Raw genomic sequence first — 14,039 nt, 5'->3', positions numbered from 1 at the left:
GTGTAATAAGGTAAGGAATAATGAGTAGTGTTTAGCGACTCTGGTTTGTGAAAAAGGATGTTGGAAACCAAGAATCGTACTTTAAGAGTTATGAAATGTGTGTATATGTGTAATGTATCACAATGCCGATAAAAATTTTTTGGACACTGTTATATTTATAGGATTTTGTTTCTACGCATTTGTAACGCAAATTCTCAACCTGTGAAAATTTTTAAATGAGACTGCCACTGTAGCGGAAACTGCTGTCGTAAATATTTCGCTAAGAAAGGTAAGTGACCTTGACGTACTGTGTTTTTGGCGTCCAGCTGAGAGATATTCGTCTGACAAAAGAAAGCCATTAGGTGGAGAAAAAAAAGAGGCAATTATCCTCACTATTGACATTCCTTTGTAGAAAGCATCGCAAATACGACACGCTCATTACTTGGAAAGATACTTACATCTGCCCACCTGATTATGACAAGCGTCTTTCTATGAGAGTTGAGAGAATTTCTACTAACTTATGAAATGCCACACGACTATTGAATGATATTTTTATGCTTTACTTTGTACATAGTTGCTTATTTAATTTGATATCTGGTTTCCAGCTGTGTTGCAACATTGCTTTTCTAAAATAAAATTAAATGCATTTGCTAATGTGAACACTTTCTGCCAACAGATCTATTAAATAAGAATTTTATGATCCACATTCTTCGAAAAAGGAGCACTTGCAATGGAAAGAACAATAAGAAGGGATTAATAACAGTAACTGCATACATAATTTTCTTTTCAACTACTTGGTAATTTTTTTGGCAGAGTAAGTTATCGTGATGCATCACTCTAGTGTTAAGATGTAACATAGGTGTTAAACATGGCCATTTTTACTGTAATATTTTTTCTGCTTGAGCTTTGTCATGTTTAGATATAGGTGAAAGCATTTGCTGCTGTTGTTTGCCAGGCATTGTTCTACTGAATTTTACCTTGTGTTAAGCTAGTTTTACTACTGATTTATTTTTCGTGTTGCTGCTCATTGCCTCATATTAGTTGTATTTGCTTTGCTAATTTCTATAATGCTGCTTGCTTTGCAAATCTGCATTTTTTGTCATTGCTGTTTGTGTTAATCGTTTTGTGCTGCTGCAGTGCCTCGTTCTTTAGTTTAGAATCTGAGCTCAGTAGATTTAAGTTAGCTTAAGATGGGGTAGGCTATATGAGAGAACGAGTTGTAATGAATTGAAAGAAATACATTGAGAAGCTATAAGAAAATGGTTTGGCCAAAAAGGTATTTTGAAAGAGGATATGAACAAAAAAGTAGCGTTTAGGGACAACAGTTTAGGTAGGATTTCCTTGGATATAAATGATGAGGTAAGATAATGGAAAATAAATAATGAGGTAAGAAATATGTGAACATATAAATACAGAAAGCATGCTTGGATAGGATTTTTTGGTGGAAACAAATGTTGAAATAAGACGAAACATCTATGGAATGAAGTTTTGGGTTGGACTGCAATACCAAATGTTACATTGAAAACAAAACCTGCCCTTTCCTCTTGTGTTATTCTGCTATGTGTTTGTGTACTCTTGTATATTTGTGTTTTTCCTGTCTTTATGTGTTTAGCTGATATGAGTTATGTTGTGGAATTTCTCTAATAATATGTTATTTTCTTTGATGCTTAGACATTATTTATTCTGTTTTGTTTTAATGCTCATGTGTGAAGTTGATGTTTCAAAAGTTATTCTGATCTTTTATGTATTAAATTATGTCATAATTCCTGTAACACTGATGTAACTGATGTATATGTTTATTTCTATTGATTTGTAAAGCCTGTATTACTACAAATGTTATCTGTATTATTATGTTTTTAATGATGTATTTTGTACCTTTGTTATTGTATTCTTATGTTATAAAATTGTAATTGACACCAGTTCATCAAATTAAGTAACTTGTAAGTCATATTTCACTGCAACTGTTTCTTTTGGTCATAGTATATGGACAATATGTGAGAAGTAGGGACTGACAGTGTTTGCATGTGTGTTAATAATTAAGCAAGGGACTGGATAACAGCATTGCTGGTTCTAAGGACAATTCCAAAAACTTTGTGAGTGCTCAAGTGGTGGTTTCTGGACTTGCTATATTCTCCGCAAGACTCTTCGATGGTGATTGTGCACCTGCACAGTCGCAGCAGATGGCTGCTGGCCATCTCTACAAGGACTACAGTGGGTTTACACCTTTGCTGACTCACAAGTACCATTATTTCTACAAGGACTGCAGTGGGTCTGCACCTCTGGTGGCCCACCAATACCGTAATCTCTCCCAGGACTACAGTGGGTCTGCTCTGTGATGACATACCTACCAATATTCTTCAGAACTTCGACTGACTCTGTGGTGGGTTTGCTCTGTTGTGGCCCATTACCTGTCTGCATGTCTTTTCGTAGGAGGGACAACACTACTTCTTCAAGACTGCTAGGAAATCCACTACTTCTGTGTGCATTTTCTTCTACTGCTCAGACTTTGAGAAAAACACTGCTATTTTACTGTGATGAACGATCAGGACTGTCTTTATGGACTGTGAGAAAATTTTAGCTTTTGACCAACATTGTATCAATAAGTGTGTGCATTTGATTTCTTTGTTATTGCAATTATGAAAAATTTTATGAAATCATTACTGGCCATTGCCCAAAACGATTTGTAAAATTTTTTGTGGGGAGCATGGGGGCTATGTAAGTAGGCTGTTTAGGTTCTTATATTGGTAACGCCACGTAGCGCTCTGTATGAAAATCACTGGCTGTGCTGTGTGCAGTCTGTGGCTAGTTTGCATTGTTGTCTGCCATTGTAGTGTTGGGCAGCTGGATGTTAACAGCGCGTAGCGTTGCGCACTTGGAGGTGAGCCGCCAGCAGTGGTGGATGTGGGGAGAGAAATGGCGGAGTTTTGAAATTTGTAAGACTGGATGTCATGAACTGCTATTTATACACTCCTGGAAATGGAAAAAAGAACACATTGACACTGGTGTGTCAGACCCACCATACTTGCTCCGGACACTGCGAGAGGGCTGTACAAGCAATGATCACACGCACGGCACAGCGGACACACCAGGAACCGTGGTGTTGGCCGTCGAATGGCGCTAGCTGCGCAGCATTTGTGCACCGCCGCCGTCAGTGTCAGCCAGTTTGCCGGGGCATACGGAGCTCCATCGCAGTCTTTAACACTGGTAGCATGCCGCGACAGCGTGGACGTGAACCGTATGTGCAGTTGACGGACTTTGAGCGAGGGCGTATAGTGGGCATGCGGGAGGCCGGGTGGACATACCGCCGAATTGCTCAACACGTGGGGCGTGAGGTCTCCACAGTACATCGATGTTGTCGCCAGTGGTCGGCGGAAGGTGCACGTGCCCGTCGACCTGGGACCGGACCACAGCGACGCACGGATCCACGCCAAGACCGTAGGATCCTACGCAGTGCCGTAGGGGACCGCACCGCCACTTCCCAGCAAATTAGGGACACTGTTGCTCCTGGGGTATCGGCGAGGACCATTCGCAACCGTCTCCATGAAGCTGGGCTACGGTCCCGCACACCGTTAGGCCGTCTTCCGCTCACGCCCCAACATCGTGCAGCCCGCCTCCAGTGGTGTCGCGACAGGCGTGAATGGAGGGACGAATGGAGACGTGTCGTCTTCAGCGATGAGAGTCGCTTCTGCCTTGGTGCCAATGATGGTCGTATGCGTGTTTGGCGCCGTGCAGGTGAGCGCCACAATCAGGACTGCATACGACCGAGGCACACAGGGCCAACACCCGGCATCATGGTGTGGGGAGCGATCTCCTACACTGGCCGTACACCACTGGTGATCGTCGAGGTAACACTGAATAGTGCACGGTACATCCAAACCGTCATCGAACCCATCGTTCTAGCATTCCTAGACCGGCAAGGGAACTTGCTGTTCCAACAGGACAATGCACGTCCGCATGTATCCCGTGCCACCCAACGTGCTCTAGAAGGTGTAAGTCAACTACCCTGGCCAGCAAGATCTCCGGATCTGTCCCCCATTGAGCATGTTTGGGACTGGATGAAGCGTCGTCTCACGCGGTCTGCACCTCCAGCACGAAAGCTGGTCCAACTGAGGCGCCAGGTGGAAATGGCATGGCAAGCCGTTCCACAGGACTACATCCAGCATCTCTACGATCGTCTCCATGGGAGAATAGCAGCCTGCATTGCTGCGAAAGGTGGATATACACTGTACTAGTGCCGACATTGTGCATGCTCTGTTGCCTGTGTCTATGTGCCTGTGGTTCTGTCAGTGTGATCATGTGATGTATCTGACCCCAGGAATGTGTCAATAAAGTTTCCCCTTCCTGGGACAATGAATTCACGGTGTTCTTATTTCAATTTCCAGGAGTGTATTATGACTTTTGAACACTATTAAGGTAAATACATTGTTTGTTCTCTATCAAAATCTTTCATTTGCTAACTATGCCTATCAGTAGTTAGTACCTTCAGTAGTTTGAATCTTTTATTTAGCTGGCAGTAATGGCGCTCGCTGTATTGCAGTAGCTTGAGTAACGAAGATTTTTGTGAGGTAAGTGATTTGCGAAAGGTATAGGTTAATGTTAGTCAGGGCCATTATTTGGTAGGGATTTTTGATAGTCAGATTGCGTTGCGCTAAAAATATTGTGTGTCAGTTTAGTGTTGATCAGAATAAGTAAAGAGAGTAATGTCTGAGTATGTTCAGTTTTGCTCAGCTGTTTGAAAATCATATAATGTAAGAGGTTTATCAGCACAGTAGTTCATTAATTTTTCTAAGGGGACGTTTCATAACAGGGCTGGAGGGCTCAGTTAGTGGTACAAAAAGTACCCTCCGCCACACACCATTAGGTGGCTTGCGGAGTATGATGTAGATGTAGGTAGGTTTCTGTATTGTCATTCGAACCGTGTTGTTTATATCGTGGCAACGGATAAATCTTTCACAAAAACAACAAGACGGCCATTAATTCTGTGTATTTGTCTACCTTCACACAAAATTTGAGGCGATTTACAGAAATCTGAAACACAGGTGTAAAAAAATTCATAAAAAATTGGTAAAAATTGTGGTTTTTGCACGTAAACACCGAATGAATCTAGATTTTTGATAAGCGAGTGTTCAGTTTTATCATAAAAGTGCGTTTTTTTATTTATTTGAATCAGTTCCCATTAGAATGAATTTTACGTGCTATGTTTACCTCGACTTTAAATCGTATCTCGGCAACGGATAAAGATTAGTCGATAACTAAAACTTCGTTTTGATTGTATCCATTGATCTACATTAGTGCAGAGTTTGTACCGAGCAGTACAAATTTAAAGGACGTAAGTGGCACACTTCAAAAATCTCCCAGAAAAACTTTTTTTTTCCCGTAATTTGTGGCATAGATGTGTCCTTCTTAGAAAAACAAAAAAACGTGTTTTTTGCACGTAAAATCTGAGTGAATTTTCAGTTTTATCGTAAGAATGCGTTATTATTCATTTGAACAACTTTAAACCGATTTAGCGCATTCAATTCACATAGGAATGAATTTTACGTGTTACATTTAGCACAAATATAATCTATCGTATCTCGACAACGGATTAAGATTATGGGATGACTAAAATTTTGTTTTGACTTTATCCATTTATCTACCCTAGTGCAAAGTTTGACCCGATTCATACAAGTTTAAAGTATAGAAGTGGTGTACTTCAAAAAACTCCCAGAAAAACGTGTTTTTTGCACATATTTGCATGTAAAATTCGATCGGTGCACACGCAAATGATCCCATTAGTTGAATAATAATTTCAGCCCAATTAACACCTTTTGCAAGAGGAATTCATCGATTCGTTGCTTGCCGGCCGTGGTGGCCGAGCGGCTCGAGGAGCTACAGTCTGGAACCGCGTGACCAATACGGTCGCAGGTTCGAATCCTGCCTCGAGCATTGGTGTGTGTGATGTGCTTAGGTTAGTTAGGTTTAAGTGGTTCTAAGTTCTAGGGGTCTGATGACCTCAGAAGTTAAGTCCCACAGTGCTCAGAGCCATTTGATTCGTTGTTTGCCTGGACACCAGCTGCGGTTTGTCTTTCAAACCTTGCTTAATATACTGTAACATAGGTACTGTAAGACATGTTCGAATGGTATGCAAATGGCCGCTAGTCCGGGCTAAACCAGAAAATTTTCACCCCTTCTTCCTAGATAAACTAGGAACGAAGCACCATTATCTGCCCCCAAATCGAGATTTTGCACATGGCCTTCGCAGACATATCTGTTGTAGCACTTCCGTGCTGTAACGAAATTGCAGGGTTTATTTTCAGATAGAAACTTTCACTCTGTAGCGGACTGTGAGCTGAAATGAAACTTCCTGGTAGAGCATTTACTCACAAAAGGCGAAGGTCCCGAGTTCGAGTCTCGGTCCAGCGCACAGTTTTAATCTGTCAGAAAGTTTCAGTTTTTTGTCTTGTTTTGATATCGTAATTATAATTAGGTGTCTTCATTCCACCTGGTAATGCTGTCTAGATGAAAACAGCGTCGCCCACGCATAAGCAATAGTTTTAAAAAAATTGTGGTAGGGGAAGGAGGGGAATCTTGTTTCTGATTAGTCCAGAGAGAAAGAGTGGAGGGGCGAGGGGTGCTTGTCATCGAAAATATTAGCAACGTCTAACCAAAAATGAGTCCAAAGAGTTCCTCTGGTGAGCGAGTATGTTCCTGCAATTTATGACTGTAGGTGTCTGCAAGTTGTGACTGGTTTACCTAGGTTTTATGCTTCTTCCCGTAAAGCTTGATTTCGGTAGAAATGTCTTTTGCGTCAGCCACCAGGGCGGAGATGATTCAAATTCCTCGGTCATTACTGCCTTCGTGTCAGTGTGTTCACGACCATATGCCAAGCATCAGTGTTCGCTGTCGCGGCTATACTCCGCACCTAAGCGTGGGCTATCCTGCAGGTGATGTGCTTTGGCTGGAGCGGTTTCAGATACTGGTCAGTGGTGTATCGGAAAAGAGATATTTGACTCCCAGGAGAAGATCTGTACGTAGTTCATAGACGCATTACTTTCTTGGGGGAGAAGTCTGCATGGATCCTTTAGTAGTTAATAGCGGCTCAATGTAGCGCTATGCTACACACATAGCATCTTTGTTCGAAGCATCAGAATTTTACTATAATGTCACGTAATATAGTAATTTGCTGGTAACTTAGTAGGCAGTTTATCTGTTGTGCTGTGTGTTTCTTATATACACAGCATCTTTGGTTAGAAATCAATAACCCTCAGAATTTTTGCTATGATATCACACAATCTAGTGCTATAGTGGTGACTTGGCAAGGGGTTTATCTGTAGCGATGCCGTATTTCTTATGCATAAACTAACTTTGGTTGTAGAATTTACTGTAATGTCATTAATATGATGTGACTTCATTATTTCTATCTAGGTGTACACATACACTACGATGCCACACACGCTAGTAATGAAGTGGTGGCTTAGCAATGATAAATAAATCGGTTCCATGCAGCACTGTGACTGGTTGAGAGCATCATGACATCGACAAGACATCATGTGACGTTGACGCGAAATCGTGACACAATTGTTGTTGTTGTCCACAGCAACCACAGATCCTTCAATTCGGTGCAAACCTTTGCCAGTGTCTCTAGCACCCCAACTGCTTCTGGCAGTAGGACCATTCACACAGTGTCAACACTCAACCTCACAAATCAGAGTCGACATCGACTGACAAATATTCGAGTCCTACCATACGTGACCTACTGTTGGAGATTTGAGCAGCCCCCATCCTCTTGTCCCAACCCTCTTAACCACACGTTTCATTCTGAACTTAACTGCCGCTACAGGAGGGATTAGTACATCGATCACACAATGACATGGAATAATAGCAATAACTGCTTTGTCGTCCGAACGAGACAAAGCCAGGCAAAAGCACCACAGGCCCAAAGACACGAGCTGGTGCCAGCGCCATAGAGACTCGCCACTTGCGCCAGTTCTACCACCGTCACGGGCGGCGCTGAGGATGAAGATATCGCCTTCGCCTCGGCCAATTCAACAAGTCACAAAAATAAGTAAACCCTTTTAACTCATTTGTGTGACTTCGTTATCTTTTTGTTGGAGTGTTTTAGAACCTTTATTCTCCTATCCCGTTACCTGACCCTCGGTCATAGCTGTGTAATAGTGGTGTACTTCAGAAAAAGCCGTTTCATGAACTCACAAATTAGGCCTACCGCAACTACAGTGGCAACTAGGCCTCCATAGCAGTAGTGACAAGGCCTGTACAAAACTGGTGACGAGTGTTTACAAAAATAATCAACATTTCAATGAATGTATACCTCTAAGTTTTGCGACAAGTAGCTCCCTCAGCATCTGTAATGGCCAATACTGATGACCACGTTTAACATATACAATATTTGTCCATCTCGTCAGTGCTTTGTTGGCTGTGTGTGGTAACATTCCCACTTATTTCTCCAGCATAAACTGCACCTACAGAAATTAATGTCTTCAGTTAGTTTGTGTTTTGTTGGCTGTTAGATTTTTTCAAGGAACTTAAATTTCCTTACATCAGCTAGTGACCTACCCCATGAGAATTTTACAGTTCAAGACATTGTGTTATATTCAATTGTTATGACTCTTCTTAAGCAACCATGCTGGCATATTTATAATTCTGTGTTAGTAACAAAACAAAAATACCCACTGCAGCACAGTATGAAGTTATTTTACACATAGTGACATCACTGTTGAGGTGCAGGATCACATATAATTGGGAAGAAAAATGGTTGGAAATGAGGAACAGCTATCTTTAATCGGTATAATCTACCAACCAGTCATTGCACAGCTCCTTCAAACCATCTAGGTGGGACGAAAACATTTTGACACGCCTCTGGATGAGATGTGAATTCATTCTCAAAGGAATAAACAAGCCGATCTGTGAACCATGGGGCGAAAAACTGTCTGCAGGTTACTTATTGGAAGACTAAGTGATTTTTTCTAATTGGAAGCACATAGCGTGGTCAGGCTGATTCTCTTTTGAGTGATGTCACTAAAACGCTTAAGTGCATTATGAAATTACATTTGACAGCACGACTCCTATTTGGAATGTTGATTTAGCACTCCAGTTGATTCTGGCAACCAGTCATTCCATATTTCCCATTCTGTAGCTAATTTTAGTATTTTCGGCAGGTTTTTATGTACTTTATATTTACAAACTTGTTTTAATTTATTACTGATAGTGTTTATGTAACTGATGTTATTTTTCTATTTTTTAAAATTCTATTTAATTTAATATGTAATTTATGTCCTACAACCACATAATTACTTATGTGATGGCAGTGAAGACCGTCCTTTTTGGCTCTCTAAACTACAACACTGAAACTATAATTGCACTGTAGTGCAAATTCCTTGTCTTATTATAATCATATTATATGTTTCTCCTTTTATTTTTATGTTCTTGAAAGTTGCCTTGTTCTGTTTTGTGGGAATATTTTGATATAATCTCTCTGCCCTCCTAGTCTAATATGTCACTCAGTCTTCCATTTTCGATTCATTCCCTTGACACTTGCATCAAATAACATAAATTGTGTCTTAGGTTACTGACTGTTACATAACTTCATAACTATCACCTTAATTAAATCATAACTCCCTTGGACACTGATTTGTAGTTGTGCTCTCGGAATGTACACCTTCAGTTGAGTGTATACCAATAGTTCCAAATAATTTCCAGGGAAAAAAATATTTCTGTCTTCATAGGCATTCATATGCAGTTTAAATTTTAGACAAGACTAACAATAATAGAGTTTTGACCATAGAGAGAATTTTTCCAAAATAATGTCCCTTTACTGTAGTGGCATCTGCAGTATTTTTAATATTTTGTGCAGAAAGAAAGAAATGGCTTTCCTCACAGGGGAGATCAAAATAAAATAAAATATGTATATTTGACAAATCTCTTTATTGTTAGATTTCACACTCCTTGCCATATTTTAACACCTGACATAGGCAGCAGTATATCTGGATTGCAAAAAAGATTACCCATTTGATGTTTTCATTTTCCCTGTAGGTTGTGGTTCTCAGCATTCTTCCAATGATGATTTTATGTGCAGTCCTAATGGAAGGCAATCAGGCATTTTTGTTGTGCTTTCTTCTCTTCTGTTGCTGGTTAACATTTGCATACTGGTTATAAATAACTCTCAACCTCCTGAAGGTTTATTTCATGAAAAATTACAAATTTTGTCATGAATTACTCAGATAAGCACTCCTTACGTTACAGCTCATACAAGAAAACAAAAAAGATGGCAGAACATAAAAGAGATCAAAATTGTTCAATTTTAATTGAGAATCCTTTGACCTTTTCTGTGATATTACATCTTAACTTTTAACTTTCCTGTGCATCTTTATACAGTGTAATTACAGATTGTCACTAAAAATTTCTTTTTATTATTAGTCGTCGTATCATATGTCATTAAAATTTTCATCTCGCTTTTCCAATACATACATTACATCACATATGCTCCCACTGTCTGCTGGAAGCAAAAACCTGAGTACCTGTTGATGACAGCAGATAGTAGTTACATACCTCTCTGAATTGACAAAATTACAAATTTTTGCATGTACAGTCACAAAGCCATAATATACTGACATAGGTTTCAAGTTAGTTTTTATATTTGCAAGGTATGATTTTTCCTATATATGTTCTTCAGTACCACTGTGTTAGAATCACGGTCCACAGATATAAATCTTTTGTTATTGGACCAATGATAGATATGGGGTTAGCAGGGATTGTTTTTTTACTTTTTCTTCATTATTGTCATATGCTACCCATAGTGAAAGTTAAAACCTGAATTCTACAGACACAAAATATACAAAGAACAATTATAAAATACTTGAGACTACACAAAGGTTATTGTTTTTTGAACAGTTTTTTGTTTTTTATAGGGGAGCAATTCCTGTATAAAATGTCTTTTGATTATTTATTAGGGAGAAAATTCATAAATTTTCATTAGTTCTGGTTGCTGTTCCATTACACTTAACTGCACTCATATTTGAAACTGCTTCAAAGCCTACACTTCACTGCCAAAATCACTTTCTAACTTTATTTGAAACCATTTACAGATATACATTATAAAATTGTATCATTTTTTTCTTTTTACTTTATGTAAGTCCTATTTATCTCTCCTTCAGTGTTGGAATAACAATCATAATTAACTTTGCCTTCTGTACAGACTTTACATATAAAGGTACATTGAAGTTCAATGTCTTACATTTGCATTACAATGAAAATTTTCCTATATAGTAATTACATCACATAGTTCTTCTCTGTTATCTATTTTGGGCTTTTCATTTGACCTATCAATTTATAGTGTACTCAACTGAGTAATATTCTCTGTTATGTATGTTAATGCATGTTTTCTCATTTTATAGGGAAATGAACACATTGCATGTTACCAACTTCATATTGACTGTGACATATACAGCATCTGCAATGTTTCACAGCAAAGTAATACTCATAATTCATGCAGGACTACACTTGCATCTTTGGGAGGAGGTTCTGATATCCCATAAAATATTCATTGAGGCATTCCATTGCCATAACAGCAGTAGCCCTATGACTTGCTGTACCATATTCTTCTCTGGAGATTTCCATCAAATCTTAACCAGTAATTCCAACAGGGACAAGAACAGGCGAATTCAGTTTGCAATTGCCAGTTAGCATACCACATTAATATGTCATATTAATGACTCCAAATAAAATAAAATAAATAAAAAGCTACAAAAGAAAGCGTGAAATTATACAAAAAATGTAAACTTAAAATCAACACTTTCTCGAAAGTCTGGGATTTCCTGAGACTCATATCATGCCAGTATTGATATTGATAAAAGTAAAAAATCGTTCAGCTTCTTGATTCTCAGTGTGGCTGCACTGCCTATACAAACAATTAAGTTTGCACAGAACTCTCAGTGTGCAAATCCTATGTACACTTACCCAGATTTTTATTTTGGATCTACATAATAAATGAAGATATTGTTTTCAATCCAAAACATCAATTTCTCCTCATTTCATTCTGTAATTACTGACAATAGCATTAAGTGTGATATACAGTTAAGAATACAAATTTCTAGTAAATTTTCTTCATTAAAAAACTCTACATTGCTTTCATTACATGTCACAAAGCAGACATTCAAGTACTGTGCCAATATACAGATCCGAGATTTAGAAAATGTTATTAGAAACTTTAATCTCCTCCAGTTTCTGAGGTGCAGTATTGAAGTTATAATGGTTCTAATTTTTGTTATTTTTGTGCCTTGTTGACAGAGGTTAGCAAGTAGAGCAGAATCTATCAAATTTTAAGCTGCTTTCCATGATGACAATACGAATTAGAAGAAACTCTTTCTGGGACTAAGTAAACAATTAGTTTCAGTAATGTTGACAGAGACATTAATAGTTGTCACAGACACAAACAAAACAACACATTAACTTTATTATCTGCTGTTGTTTTAGAAAGAAAATTTTTACTGAATAAACATACATCTGGATCTACATCTACATCAACACTCTGCAGTTCACAATTACATGCATGGCAGAGGGATCATCGAACCACCTTCAAGCTACTTCTCTGCACAGTGCACAGGAGAAAGGAATACTTAAATATTTCTGTGTGAGCTCTGATCTCTCTTATTTTATTATGATGATCATTCCTCTCTACGTGGATAGGCGCCAACAAAATATTTTAATACTCTGAGGAGAAGCTGGTGATTGAAATTTCATGAGAAAATCCTGCCACAACGGAAAATGCCTTTGTTTTAATGATTGCCACCCCAATTCATATACACTCCTGGAAATTGAAATAAGAACACCGTGAATTCATTGTCCCAGGAAGGGGAAACTTTATTGACATATTCCTGGGGTCAGATACATCACATGATCACACTGACAGAACCACAGGCACATAGACACAGGCAACAGAGCATGCACAATGTCGGCACTAGTACAGTGTATATCCACCTTTCGCAGCAATGCAGGCTGCTATTCTCCCATGGAGACGATCGTAGAGATGCTGGATGTAGTCCTGTGGAACGGCTTGCCATGCCATTTCCACCTGGCGCCTCAGTTGGACCAGCGTTCGTGCTGGAGGTGCAGACCGCGTGAGACGACACTTCATCCAGTCCCAAACATGCTCAATGGGGGACAGATCCGGAGATCTTGCTGGCCAGGGTAGTTGACTTACACCTTCTAGAGCACGTTGGGTGGCACAGGATACATGCGGACGTGCATTGTCCTGTTGGAACAGCAAGTTCCCTTGCCGGTCTAGGAATGGTAGAACGATGGGTTCGATGACGGTTTGGATGTACCGTGCACTATTCAGTGTCCCCTCGACGATCACCAGTGGTGTACGGCCAGTGTAGGAGATCGCTCCCCACACCATGATGCCGGGTGTTGGCCCTGTGTGCCTCGGTCGTATGCAGTCCTGATTGTGGCGCTCACCTGCACGGCGCCAAACACGCATACGACCATCATTGGCACCAAGGCAGAAGCAACTCTCATCGCTGAAGACGACACGTCTCCATTCGTCCCTCCATTCACGCCTGTCGCGACACCACTGGAGGCGGGCTGCACGATGTTGGGGCGTGAGCGGAAGACGGCCTAACGGTGTGCGGGACCGTAGCCCAGCTTCATGGAGACGGTTGCGAATGGTCCTCGCCGATACCCCAGAAGCAACAGTGTCCCTAATTTGCTGGGAAGTGGCGGTGCGGTCCCCTACGGCACTGCGTAGGATCCTACGGTCTTGGCATGCATCCGTGCGCCGCTGCGGTCCAGTCCCAGGTCGACGGGCACGTGCACCTTCCGCCGACCACTGGTGACAACATCGATGTACTGTGGAGACCTCACGCCCCACGTGTTGAGCAATTCGGCAGTATGTCCACCCGGCCTCCCGCATGCCCACTATACACCTTCGCTCAAAGTCCGTCAACTGCACATACGGTTCACGTCCACGCTGTCGCGGCATGCTACCAGTGTTAAAGACTGCGATGGAGCTCCGTATGCCACGGCAAACTGGCTGACACTGACGGCGGCGGTGCACAAATGCT

The sequence above is a fragment of the Schistocerca serialis genome, chromosome 4 (assembly GCF_023864345.2).
Source record: "Schistocerca serialis cubense isolate TAMUIC-IGC-003099 chromosome 4, iqSchSeri2.2, whole genome shotgun sequence".
NCBI lineage: Eukaryota > Metazoa > Arthropoda > Insecta > Orthoptera > Acrididae > Schistocerca > Schistocerca serialis.
Note: the sequence above shows the minus strand (reverse complement) of the source record.